Below are 12,985 nucleotides of genomic sequence, written 5' to 3'. Positions count from 1 at the left end.
CTGGCAATAACCATGCTACTTTGTCTCTCTGATTTTTTCTCTAAGTACCTCATGTAAGTTGAATCATACAGTATATGTCTTTTTGTGACTGGCTGATTTCTCTTAGCATAATGTCCTAAAGGTTCATTCATGTTGTAGCATATTGCAGACTTTTCTTCCTTTTTAAAGCTATTGGTTAGCTATTGTTAATAATGCTGCTATAAACATGGGTGTACATATATCTCTTTGAGACCCTGCTTTCAATTCTTTTGGGTGTATATCCAGAAGTGGAATTGCTGGATCATATCATAATTGTATTTCTCATTTTTTGAGGAACTACCGTACTGTTTTCCACAGGGGCTGCACTATTTTACGTTATCACCAACAGTGCACAAGAGTTCCAATTTCTCCACATCCTCACCAACACTTGTTTTCTGGTGTTTTGTTTTGTTTATAGTAGCCATCCAAATGGGTGTCAGGTGGTATCTCACTGTAGTTTTGCTTTTTATTTCCCTAATAACTCCATTGAATTTTTAAGTGATAGTCTTTTAAATTAACTGGTCCATTTACAGATCTAACAGTCATATGCCCGGGATTAAATGCAATGTATACATTTTAAAGGCTTCCCTTTCCTTCTAGGCGTGGATTCAGGTCTTCAAACGTGAAGCTGAAAGATTAAATGAACACAAAGCACCTTACTTTGAGGTTTTCCAAGTAAGAGCTTTTTTCTGGGCAGATCAGTTTCTGGAGGCTCCGGCCATCATCACTGGGCACCTTGCTCTGAGCCCACATCTTCCTTCTTTGTGGTGCATTTCAGTTTTACTAAGGAGAGAAAGGGAAGCACCGCTTAAAGTATAGATGCAGTATTATGTTAATTCAAAAATTTCTTGAAAGTAGAGTTTTGCATTCCAGTTGAAGGAGTATAAAATACACAGATAGGTGGAGGACAAACAAGTGATTTGTCTTCACCATTCCTTAGTTGACCTCAGAAGATCTCTGTGGGGACTGTTTTACCCTCTCTCTTTAGGTGGATATTTCCAGGGAATGAGCAGTCCCATCTGTTTGTAAAAAGCTCAGTCTGGCTTAGCTTTAAAGGCAGTCAGATATGCAGACTTACACTTTTATTTGTGTATGAGTCAGTGTCTTTTTCTTTTATTTTAACATCTGTGTTGTAAATAGATTTCTAATTGGCAAATATACAATCTAGATGAAATGCTGTGGCACTAGTAATGTTAATTTTTAAGGCTTTTTGCAAGGAATACAGAATTACCAATAGCCCTTAGAGATTTATATGGCCCAGTTTCTTTCCTTCAGAGTTATGTGCAAAATTATGTGTGTACACCTATTTCTACTTAAATACCAAATGTTTTCATTAGATTAAATATAGAATACAGATATTAATTACATTGTGTGTTACTTTCTCCTTCTTTTAAAAACTTTTAAATTGAAGAATAACGTCTGTATAGGAAAGTGAACATTTCCACATTATCATGACGTATGGCTCAGTGAATGATCACTAGATAAATATACCCATATAATCACAATCCAGGTCAAGACGGACTCTTAACAGCATTGCAGAATGTGTCCCATCCAGAGTAGGGGATAATTCCCCATTCCCTCACTTCTCTGATCTTAGATCTTCTCTGATGTTCAGCTATTTTTTAAAGAAATTTTTTGGGGCTGGCCCAGTGGTGCAGCAGTTGAGTTCATGTGCTCCACTTCGGCAGTCCAGGGTTCGCCAGTTCGGATCCCGATGCGGACCTGCACACCGCTTACCAAGCCATGCTGTGGCAGACGTCCTACATATAAAGTAGAGGAAGATAAGCACGGATGCCAGCTCAGGGCTAATCTTCAGCTATTTTTGAACCTTGTTTTGGTATCATGTATTTTGTGAGTGGCTTTAGGGAGAATCATCTGCGTATACTGCATTTAGCTAGTTCATTCAATTTGACTGTTATGTAGTTTTTATTATGTTTCAGGATATGACTAAACCATAATATATTTATCCAGTCTACTAATAGTGGACATTGAGTTCCTTCCACTTTTGGGTTATTACAAATACTACTTCTTTGACGTTCTTGTACCTGTCTTCTGGTAACAGGGGCTTGCATTGCTGTTGAGTGTATATACCTAGGAACAGAGTGTTCAACTTTAATATGTAATTTCAAACTGTTTTCCAAAGCAGTGTACCAATTTACACTTTGATTAGCAGTGTATAAGAATTCCCTTTGCTGACATCTTGCTTTGACTTGGTATTGTCTTTAAATTTTTACTGTCCTAATTATATCTCTTTATAAACAAATTCTTAATTTTAATGTGTTCCTATTTAGCAATTTAGTGTTCGTATGTATCCTGTGTAAGAAATGTTTCCCTATTTCGAGATCATGAAAATAGTCTGCAATTATCTTCTCTTCTAGAAGCTTATATGTTTATATTTATAATCTACAGGGAGTGCATTTTGTTGTGTGTGGTAAGAGTTGACTGATTTTTTTCCCCATGTGGATGTCTAATTGACCCAGCATATTTATGGGAAGAGTTATCTTAAATCTGTTGCTCTGAAGTGCCATCTTTGTCACATAAATCGTGTCCGTATATGCATGGATCTGTTTCTGGATTCTCTATTCCTTTTCCATGAATTTATATGAGTATTTTTGTCCCTATTTGACACTGTCTTAATTACATTAGCATTACAGTAAATCTTAATATATGTTATAAAATCTTCCAATTATATCTTCTTTGTTATTGTGTTGTTACTTATTTGTTGTTTATATCTTACTTGTTACTGGCTATTCTTGACCGTTTACTTTTCCATATAAATTTCAGAATCAGTTTGTTAATTTCCACACGAAAAATTCCTCTAGAATATTGAATGGAGTTGCACTGAATTTGTAAGTCATTTTGGGGAAGAATTAACATTTTTTACAACATTAATCTTTTAATCTGTGAATATAATGTATCTCTAGGTCATTTTTACTTTTTCTCAATATTTTATAGCTTTCTGGAGAGAGATCTTGCATATCTTTTGTTAGATTTATTCCTAGGTCTGACTTTTTTGGGTGACATTGTAAATAATATCTTAAAATTTTTTTCATTTGCTCATTTTTTTTACTAGTATATAGAAATAAGTAATTTTTTCTGTAGATCTTATATCCACCAATATTATTGAAGTCACTTATTAATTTTAATTATTCGTCTGTAGGTTTTTTTGGAATTTTCTGTAGATAGAAACATGTTGTCGCTGAATAATGACAGTTCTAATTTTTCTTTTCCAGTCTGTATATATCTTATTTCTTTTTCTTGCCTTATTGCACTGATGAGGTCCTCCAATACAGTGTTGAACAGAAGCGGTGAGTATGGGTATCTTAACTCATTCTCATTTGCAGAGAGAAAGCTTTCAACATTTCATTATGATTTTTCTGCTGTTGGTTTTATGTGGATACCCTTTTTCAGATTGCGTTTCCCCTGTGTTTCTCTTTTGCTTTGAGTTTTTGTTATGAATGGATGAAGAATTTTATCCAGTGTTTTTCTGTATTTATTGAGCTGATTGTATGATTGTTTTCCTTTATTCCATTAATAGGTGTGTTGCTAGGATTGTAACAAACTTGATCACACTATGTTGTTCTTATGTATCGCTGGATTTGATTTGCTGGTATTTTGTTTAGGATTTTTGCATTCATGATCATGAATGAGATAGGCATATAACTTTATTTTCTCCCAATGTCCTTTGTCAGGTTTTGGTATCTAGGTTATATTGATCTCATATAACAAAGTGCAACATATTTCCTCTTTTTCTGTTCTCAGAAAGAGTTTCTGTAAGATTGCTGTTTTTTCTTCTTGAAATGTTTGGTAGAATCAAAGGTGAAGCAATCTGGTTCTGGACTTTTTCTTTGTGGGAAAATTTTTAAGTATCGATCCAACTTCTTCAGTGGTTATAGGCTTATTCAGGTTTTCTGTTTCTTCTTGTGTCTGTTTTGGTAGTTGTCTGGTACTTTCGCCGGGGGTTTATCAATTTTGTTTGCCTTTTCAAAGAATCAACTTTTTTTTTTTTTTTTGCAGGGTAAGATTCACCCTGAGCTAACAACTGTTGCCAATCTTTCTTGTTTTTTTTCCCCTCCCCAAGCCCCAGTGCATGCTTGTATATCCTAGTTGTAAGTTGTTCTAGTTCTTGTATGTGAGCTGCTGCCACAGACAGATGTGTGGCCTGGTTCCAAGACCGGGAAGCAAACCCTGGCTGCTGAAGCAGCAAGCACAGAATTTAACCGCTAGGCCATCAGGGCTGGCTCCAACTTTTCTGTTTACTGAATCTCTCTTTTGTATGTTTGTTTTCTAGTTCATTGATTTCTGTTCATTATAATATGTGTATATATACATATACGTGTATGAAATTTCCTTCTATTTTTTTTGGTTTAATTTTTTATCTTGTAATTTCTTGGTATGGAGGCTTAGGTCATTGCTTTTCATCTTCTCCCCACTTTTCTTGTATGTGTAGTTAAGGTTAGAAGTTTTCTTTTAAGTACATCTCAGAACTTTTGATAAGTCGTATTTCCATTTTCATTCCTTTCATTATTTGTGATTTTTTTCATCAATCCATATGCTATTTTAGCTTCCAAACTTAGGAATGTTTTTGGTAATTTGTTACTGATTTCTTTTTCAGTTCTAATGTGGGCAGACAGCTGAATGTATGATTTCAATCCTCTAAAATTTATTGAGGCTTGCTATACCCAGTATGTGGTCAATTTCATAAACATTCAATGTGCATTTGAAAAGAATGTGCATTCTGTGGTTATTGGCTGCAGAGGTTAGGTCAAGTTTGTTAAATGTTTTTGTAATTCTTCTATATACTTAGTAATTTTTCTCTTTGTTTTATCAGCTATTGAGAAAGGTATGTTACAATCTCCTACTGTAACTGTGGATTTGTCTATTTTTCCTTGCAGTTTTGTCAGTTTTTGCTTCATATGTTTTGAGATTATGTACATAAAATTGAGTATTTCCTAATAAGTTGCATCTTTTTGATTACAAAATGATCTTCTTTTTCCTTAGTGATAGTTTACATTATTGTCCTCTTGCCAGCTTTCTTTTTTTTTTTAAATGACCTATGCCAGCATTTTTCTTTGAGGAAGATTGGCCCTGCGCTAACATCTGTTGCCAGTCTTCCTTTTGGTTTAACTCCCCACAGCCCCAGTACATAGTTGTATATCCTAATTGTAGGTCATTCTAGTTCTGTGTGGGATTCTGCCACACATGGCTTGATGAGCAATGTGTAGGTCTGTGCCCAGGATCTGAACCAGTGAAGCCTGGGCCGCCGAAGCAGAGTGTGCAAACCTCATCACTTGGCCATCGGCCTGGCCCCCCAGCTTTCTTTTTGATAACAATTTGGCATGATTCTTTTACTTATCCTTTTCTTTACAAACTTACTGTGTCCTTATATGTAAGATGTGTCTTCTGCAAAAAGCATGTAGCTGGGTTTTTGTTTTTATGGTTGTTATTTTTAATCCAGTCTCAAAATTGATGTCTTTTATTGAAGCTACCCTGTTTAGATTTAATGTAATTACTGATGTATTTGAGTTTAAATCCGTTATCAAAATATGTGGGTTTTATTCATCTTGCTCCTTTTTCTTTTGCCTTTGTTGGTGGTGTGAAGGTGTTGATAAACCATTTTTTGTATTATTCTCTTTTCTGCATCTCATAGCTTGGTACCTATGCATCCTTTTGTTGATTACTCTAGAGGTAGTAACTTGTGTCCTTGATGTATTAAGGTCTCACATAAATTCTTTTATTCTTCCCAGATAATGCAAGGAACTTAAACACTTTTAACCCCATTTATCCCATTCTTTAGGCAATTGTTGCCTCCTGCCTAAGTTCTGTATGTATTGTACACCTGGGAGACGTTGTTGTTTTATACAATTAATATTTATTTAGATTTTCGCACAAGTACGCTTTTCATTGCTCTTCCTTTTTGCAGTTCTGAGTTTTCGTCTGGGATTCTTTTCCTTCTGCCTGAGGAACATCTTTGGTTTCTGTACTGTGAGACTGCTGGTGATGGAGTCTTGGTTTATATAAACCATATCTTATTTACCTTTCATTTTTGCAGGCATAGAAATTTTGATTTGCAGTTATTTTCTTTGAGCACTTTGAAGATATTACTTCATCATCTTCTGACTGCTGTTGTTTTGGTTGAGAAGTCATCTTGCAGTTGTATTATTGCTCCTTTGAAGGTAATATGACTTTTCCTCTGGTTATAGAATTGTTTTCTTTTTTATCTTTGGTTTTCAGCGGTTTTTCTGTGATGTGCTTAGTTGTAGTTGTCTTTGTATTCATCTGGTTTTGCTTTCTGGTAATGATTCTTGAATCTGGTTTGATGTGTTTTGTCAGTTACGGAAAATTTTCAGCCACTGTCTCTTTGAAAGTGGATTCTGCTCCATTCTTTCTTTTCTTATTCTTGGGATTGCGGTGAAATATAAGTTAAACTTTATTATCATATCCATGTATCTCTTATGCTCTTGTTTCTCCATGCTTTCTTCTGGATTCTTTCTTTTGAAAAATAATCCTCTGGTTTACTAATTCTCTTTTCACCTGTATCTAATCTGATGTTAAACTCATCCATTGGGTGCTTTAGTTATTGTGGTTTTTCAATTCTATCCTTTCCATTTAGCTTCTTTATATTGTTTCTTGTTCTCTGCTGAAATTATCAATCTTTTAATTTCTTGAGCATAGCAAGCATAGTTTTAAAGTCCATGTCAGATAGCTGCATCATCTAGAATGTCTCCTGTACATTTCTTTCTATTTTTTGTTTTGTTTTTCTTAATTTTTGGTGATACTGCCTTGCCTCTTTGTGTATTTGGTTATTTTTACTTGTGTCCCGTATACTGTATATGAAAAATTATAGGATTTTTTAAAAATTAAGATTCAGGGTGATGTTATCCAGAAAGGATTTATGTTTGTTTTTGACAGACAGCCAGGAGTACTGGTAATCCTAGATCACATTAATCCCATCAGCAGTTAAGATGATTTGAAATTTGAGAATAATGGTAGTTTATTCATTTTGTATTAATTGGATACTTTCATTTATTGCTGGGTAATTCTTTTACATGTAAGGACTGAATTCTTTGCAGTTCTCTCTTACTCTTATGGTGTAGCCTTGTCGTTTGTCAACTTACAGTTTGGAGGGATATAATATCCCCCACCTCCCATAGTTGGCACTCAATTCTACTGTTTTTTTATCCTCTTAGCCTTGTGTCTGTTGAAAGCTTTGCTCATGTTCTTAGCTGCCTCTTACAGAATTGTCAGGTGCCTGTATAGAAGTATGACTCCAAATCAAGGCTTACTCTTGGTTTTCTATTTTTCTCTATTTAACTCTGTAAGTTTCAGTACCTTGTTAGTTCTTTGCTACTTTCAAACAGATATATTTGTTTTTGGTACAGCTTTTCAAGTTCTCATTGGCAAATACTTTGCCATTCTCCTATTACCAGAACTTGACATTCTGTGTAGTAATTTTTATTCCAGGTTTTTAACAATTAATGAACATGTATACGTAACTAGTCATGCACAGCTCAATTTTATTCAAAGCACAGTAATTACAGTGTATATTTTTGTAAAACATAAGTATAAATTAATAAGAAAAGTTCGTGTGTCTCAATTTTTATGGATTTCTTATTCATAACTTCCAAATATGGTTAACTAAAATATGGCTGTAACTCAACAGTTTTTATAATTTTAAGGTAAATACTATTTCCTTGATTTATTGCAAACACCTGTCCAGAGACTGATAAAGATCAGAGATAAGTTAGGCTGTGAAATGAGAAAAATGAAAAACAACATAATGAATACATTTTATGAATCTAAATCTATTCATGTTAAAGGACGTATTTCTGACTATATGTCCATTTTACTTTCTTGTGATTAAAATATTTTTTATTTTTGGTGATACTGCCTTGATGATGGTAAAACCAGTGTCTTAGTCTTTTTGGGCTGCTGTATCAAAATACGACCGACTGGGTGGCTTATAAACAACAGAAATTTATTTCTCACAGTTCTGGAGGTGGGAAGTCCAATCAGGGTGTCAGTATGGTTGGGTGAGGGCTCTCCAACAAGTTACAGGCTATTGACTTCTTGTTCTGTCTTACCTGGGGGAAGGGGCGGGGGATATCTCTGGGGCCTCTTTTGTAAGAGCTCTAATCCCATTCATGAAGGCTCTGCCCTCATGACCTAATCACCTCCTAAAGGCCCCGCCTTCTAATACCGTTACCTTGAGAATTAGGTTTTCAACATATGAATTTTGGGGGAACACAAATGGACACCATGACCAAGTGGGCTTTATACCAGGAATGCAAAGGTGGTTTAACATAAGAAAATTCATCAATGTTATACATCACGTTAGTAGAATGAAGGAAAAAAAATATATGATCATATGGGACCGGCCCTACAGCTGAGTGGTTAAGTTTGTGCGCTCTGCTTCAGTGGCCCAAGGTTTCACTGGTTCGGATCCTGGTCATGGACGTGGCACTGCTCATCAGGCCATGCTGAGGTGGCGTCCCACATGGCACAACCAGAGGCACTCACAACTAGAATATACAACTATATACTGGGGGACCTTGGGGAGAAGAAAAAGAAGGAAAAAAAGAAGATTGGCAATAGAGGTTAGCTCAGGTGCCATTTAAAAAAAATGTCATATCAATTGGTGCAGAAAGGCATTTGACAAAATCTAGCACCTTTTAAAGTTAAAAACTCTCAGAAAATTAGGGCTGGAAGGGAACTTCCTCAGCATGATAAATGACATTTTTTAAAAATCCAAGCTAATATTATACTCAATGGTCAAACACTGAAAGTTTTCCCCCTAAGATCAGGAACAAGACAAAGATGCTCGCTTTCGTTACTGCTGTTTAATTTTGTACTGGAGGTTCTAGCCAGAGCATGTGACAAGATAAAGAAATAAAAGACATCCAAATTGGAAAGGAAGAAATAAAACTATATTTGCAGATGACATGATGCTATTTTAGAAAATCCAAAAGAATCCACAATAAAGTTGTTAGAACTAGTAAGTTCAGCAAAGTTGCAGGGTATAGGGCCAACACACAAAAATCAGTGGTATTTCTATATACCAACAATGAACTATCAGAAAAGGAAATTAAGAAAGCAATTCTATTCACATTAGCATCTAAAAGAGCAAAATACCTGGGAATAAATTTAAGCAAGGAGGTGAAAGACTTGTACACTGAAAATTAAAAAATAGGGCTGAAAGAAATTAAGGCCAAAGTAAATGGAAAGACATCTTGTGTTCGTGGATGGGAAGATGGTATTGTCAAGATGTCAGTACTACCCAAAGCAGTATAAAGATTCAATGCAGCCCCCATGAAAATTCCAATGGCCTCCTTTTTTTTCTTAATAAATGAAAAAGCTGATCTTGAAATTCATATGGAATTTCAAAGGGGCCTGGATAGCCAAAACAGCCTGGAAAAAGAACAAAGTTGGAGGACTCCCACTTCCTTATTTCAAAACTTTCTGCAAAGCTGTAGTAATCAAAACAGTTTGGGACTGGCATAAGTATAGACATATGGACTAATGGCATAGAATTTAGAGTTCAGGAATAAACATAACATCTATGCCTGATTTTTGACAAGTCTGTTCAACTGGGAAAGAATAGTCTCTTCAAAAATTGGTGCTGGGATAACTAGATATCCACATGTAAAAGAATGAAGTTCTTTTACCATATACAAAATTTAACTCAAAATGGATCAATGACCTAAATTTAAGAGCTGAAACCATAGAACTCTTAGACGAAAACATAGGGGTTAATCTTCATGACCTTTAGGAAGATTCTTAGGTATGACACCAAAAGCAGGAGCAATAAAAGAAAAAATAGATACATTATACTTTATCAAAGCTAAAAACTTTTGTGCATCAGAGAATGTTATCAAGAAAGTGAAAAGACAGCCTACAAAGTGGGAGAAAATATTTGGAAAATTTATATCTGATAAGGGATTAATATCTAGAGCATATAAAGAACTCCTACAACTCAACAACAAAAAGACAACCCAATTTAAAAATGAGCAAAGGGCTCAAATAGACATTTCTCCAAAGAAGATATACAAACAGCCAATAAACACATAAAGATGCTCAACATCATTAGTCACTGGGGAATCCATGAATGAAACACTGCTTCACACCTACTAAGATGGCTATAAAAAAACCCAAACAAACAGAAAATAGCAAATGTTGGCTAAGAGGTGGAGAAATTGGAACTTACATACATTGCTGGTAAAAAGCAAAATGGTGCAGCCACTGTGGATGACAGTTTGGTGATTCTTTAAAAGGCTAAGCATAGAATTACTGTATGGTCCAGCAGTTCCACTTCTTGGTATATACCCAAAGGAATTGAAAGCAGAGATTTACACAGATACTTATATGCCAGTGTTTGTTGAAGTTGTTGTTCACAATATCCAAAAAGTAGGAACCACCCAAGTTTCTATCAACAGATGAATAATCCTACTGAACTATCCACTTAAAAATGGTTAGAAGGGCAAATTTTATGTTAAATATACTTCACCACATTTTTAAAAAGTTAATATTATAAACCAAAACCCGTGAACTGTACACATTGAGTGGATGAAATGTATGGTATGTGAATTATATGTCAATAAAGCTTTTATAAAAATTAAACAGTAACAGCCTACAATTCTACAGTTTCTGGTTGGGCATGAAAGATGCTTGGAAGTCACCACTCTGTCCTAATAACAAGTAAAAAGCAACTGAAAAATCAACAAATCTGCTGAGGTCCATCAGAGAAGTGAGGCCATAGAGCAAACTGCTGCCACCAAAATTGGAGAAACAAAAGGCAGACAGAATCATAGTTTACTGGAGCAAAAACCCACCAGCAGTAACCTCTGCAGGGACCAGTACTGGGTAAGAAAATCTGAATGTGACTGACAGTTTGCTAGAGGCTCAGGGTGGACAAGTCTGAGTTAAAACTCCAGGAGACCAAGTCATAGGGTCCCACACTCACTGTCGTGAGGTTTACTTCCTGGAGCTCTACCAGGTCCTCCTAGTGAATATTGGGGGAAAAATCCCCTCATGCTTCCATAGCGGGAGGAGGAAAAGAACGATTTTTTCAAACACACCAGAGTGTTCTGTTCTTAATAAGCTCAGTCCTCAAGAGAGGCTGTTTTGCCAGAGCCTAACTTGCTGGGGTTTCATCAAAGCCTAGCTGACCTGGGGAAGGGAAATAGTCAACTCCAGCCCACTCTAGCCATCCTGTCCCACCTAATGGGGGAAATAAAAACTGAGAAGCATGTGTGAAGTTCATGATGCAGGGGCACAGGCTCGCCAAAACACTGAGACCTAATCGTAGGACTCTAGGAAGTGTCCTCTCCCCACACCTTACCACTGCATTGCTAAAAGCCCACTTAGTGTAGATACTCAAAGGCAAAAAACACAGTTTGAAGAAACTGAACAAGCATCCGAACCTGTGTCAATAGAGCGGGGATGTTGGAATTATCAGGAATTTTTAAAAAATGGATTAAGAGGCTGGCCCCATGGCATAGTAGTAAGTTCATTATGTTCCGCTTTGGTGGCCCAGGTTCACAGCTTTAGATCCTGGGTGTAGACTTATACCACTCTGCAGCCATGCTGTGGCAGCAACCCACATATGAAGTGGAGAAAGACTGACACAGATGTTAGCTCAGGGCTAATCTTCCTCAGCAAAAACAAACAAATAAACAAAACCTGATTAATATGCTGAGAGCGTTCAAGAGCAAAAAGACAACATGCAAGATTAGATGAGTAGGGTGCGAGTGGTTAAGTTTGTGCGCTCTGCTTTGGTGGTCCAGGGTTTCACTGGTTTGGATCCTGGGTGCGGACATGGCACCACTCATCAAGCCATGCTGAGGTGGCATCCCACATACCACAACTAGAAGGACCCACAACTAAAAATATACAATTATGTACCAGGGGGCTTTGGGGGAAAAAAAGGAAAAAGAAAACCTTAAAAAAAAAATTAAATGAATAATGCAAGCAGAGAAATGGAAACTCTAAGAAAGATCAAAAAGAAATGCTAGGGAGCAAACACGCCACAATGGAAATGAAGAAGGCCTTTGGCTCATCAGTGGACTGCATACAGCTGAGGAAAGAATCTCTGAGCTTGAGGATATGACAGGAGAAACTTTCAAAACTTTTAAAAACTCAACATTAAAATGAACATTCTGATTAAAAAATGAGCAAAAGACTTCAACTGTCAGCTCACTAAAGATGATACATACTACTAAGTGAAAGAAGCCAATTTGAAAAGGCTACATAGGTCCTATGTGATTCCAACTGTGTGAGATTCTGGAAAGGCAAAACAATGGAGACAGTAAAAAGATAGTGGTAGCTAGGGATTAGGAGGAGAGAGAGATGAATAGGGCAGCACAGAGGATTTTCAGGATAGTAAAATTATTTGTATGATAATTTAATTGTATATACTTGTCTTTATACATATATGAATATCTATAGAATGTACAACACCAAGAATGAACCCTGAGGTAAACTATGGACTCTGGGTAGTAATGGTGTATCAGTGTAGGTTCATTGATTATAACAAATGTGCCCTCTGTTTTGGGATGTTTATAATGGGGGAGGTCGTAGGTGTGTGGGGGATGTGGGACTCTTTGTATTTTCTGCTGAGTTTTGCTGTGAACCTAAAACTGTTCTAAAAAATAAAGTTTGTTAGTACTTTTTAAAAAGTTATTTCCAGATAAAGAAGTCAGTATTTTAAAAAATTATAAACAGAGGAAAATACAAGTGAATATTTTTCTGACCTGTGTGTGGAAGGGCTTCTAATCGTAAAAGCTGTCATCAAGAAATACATAGCTAGATTTCAGTATAATTTCGCTTAATATTTGCTAAAACAAACAGAAAAGTACTTGTATGAATAACCTTAATATATAAAGAAATTAGTTTGTAAATGGAAAAATGGTATGAATAGACTATCAATAAAAATTTAAAGTTGCTAATAGACTTCAGGAAAATTTCAACC

The 12,985-nt window shown here is 35.9% G+C and overlaps 1 protein-coding gene across 50 annotated transcripts in view; it reads left to right on the top strand.

Moving 5' to 3' along the window:
* The window catches only part of ZMYND11 (zinc finger MYND-type containing 11), a 116,232-nt gene that overhangs the window by 21,477 nt on the left and 81,770 nt on the right, over window positions 1–12,985 (top strand). For 2 of the 50 annotated variants that reach the window (XM_070254717.1, XM_070254729.1), the window contains exon 1: window positions 6,076–6,194. The exons of 46 other annotated variants lie outside the window; for them this stretch is intronic. The gene's annotated coding sequence lies outside the window, so the exon portion shown is untranslated. 50 annotated transcript variants of the gene reach the window in all.

This window comes from Equus caballus, chromosome 29, assembly GCF_041296265.1.
Source record: "Equus caballus isolate H_3958 breed thoroughbred chromosome 29, TB-T2T, whole genome shotgun sequence".
Taxonomy (NCBI): domain Eukaryota; kingdom Metazoa; phylum Chordata; class Mammalia; order Perissodactyla; family Equidae; genus Equus; species Equus caballus.
The sequence above is the reverse complement of the archived record's forward strand: the minus strand, read 5'-3'. Positions and strand labels throughout refer to the sequence as shown.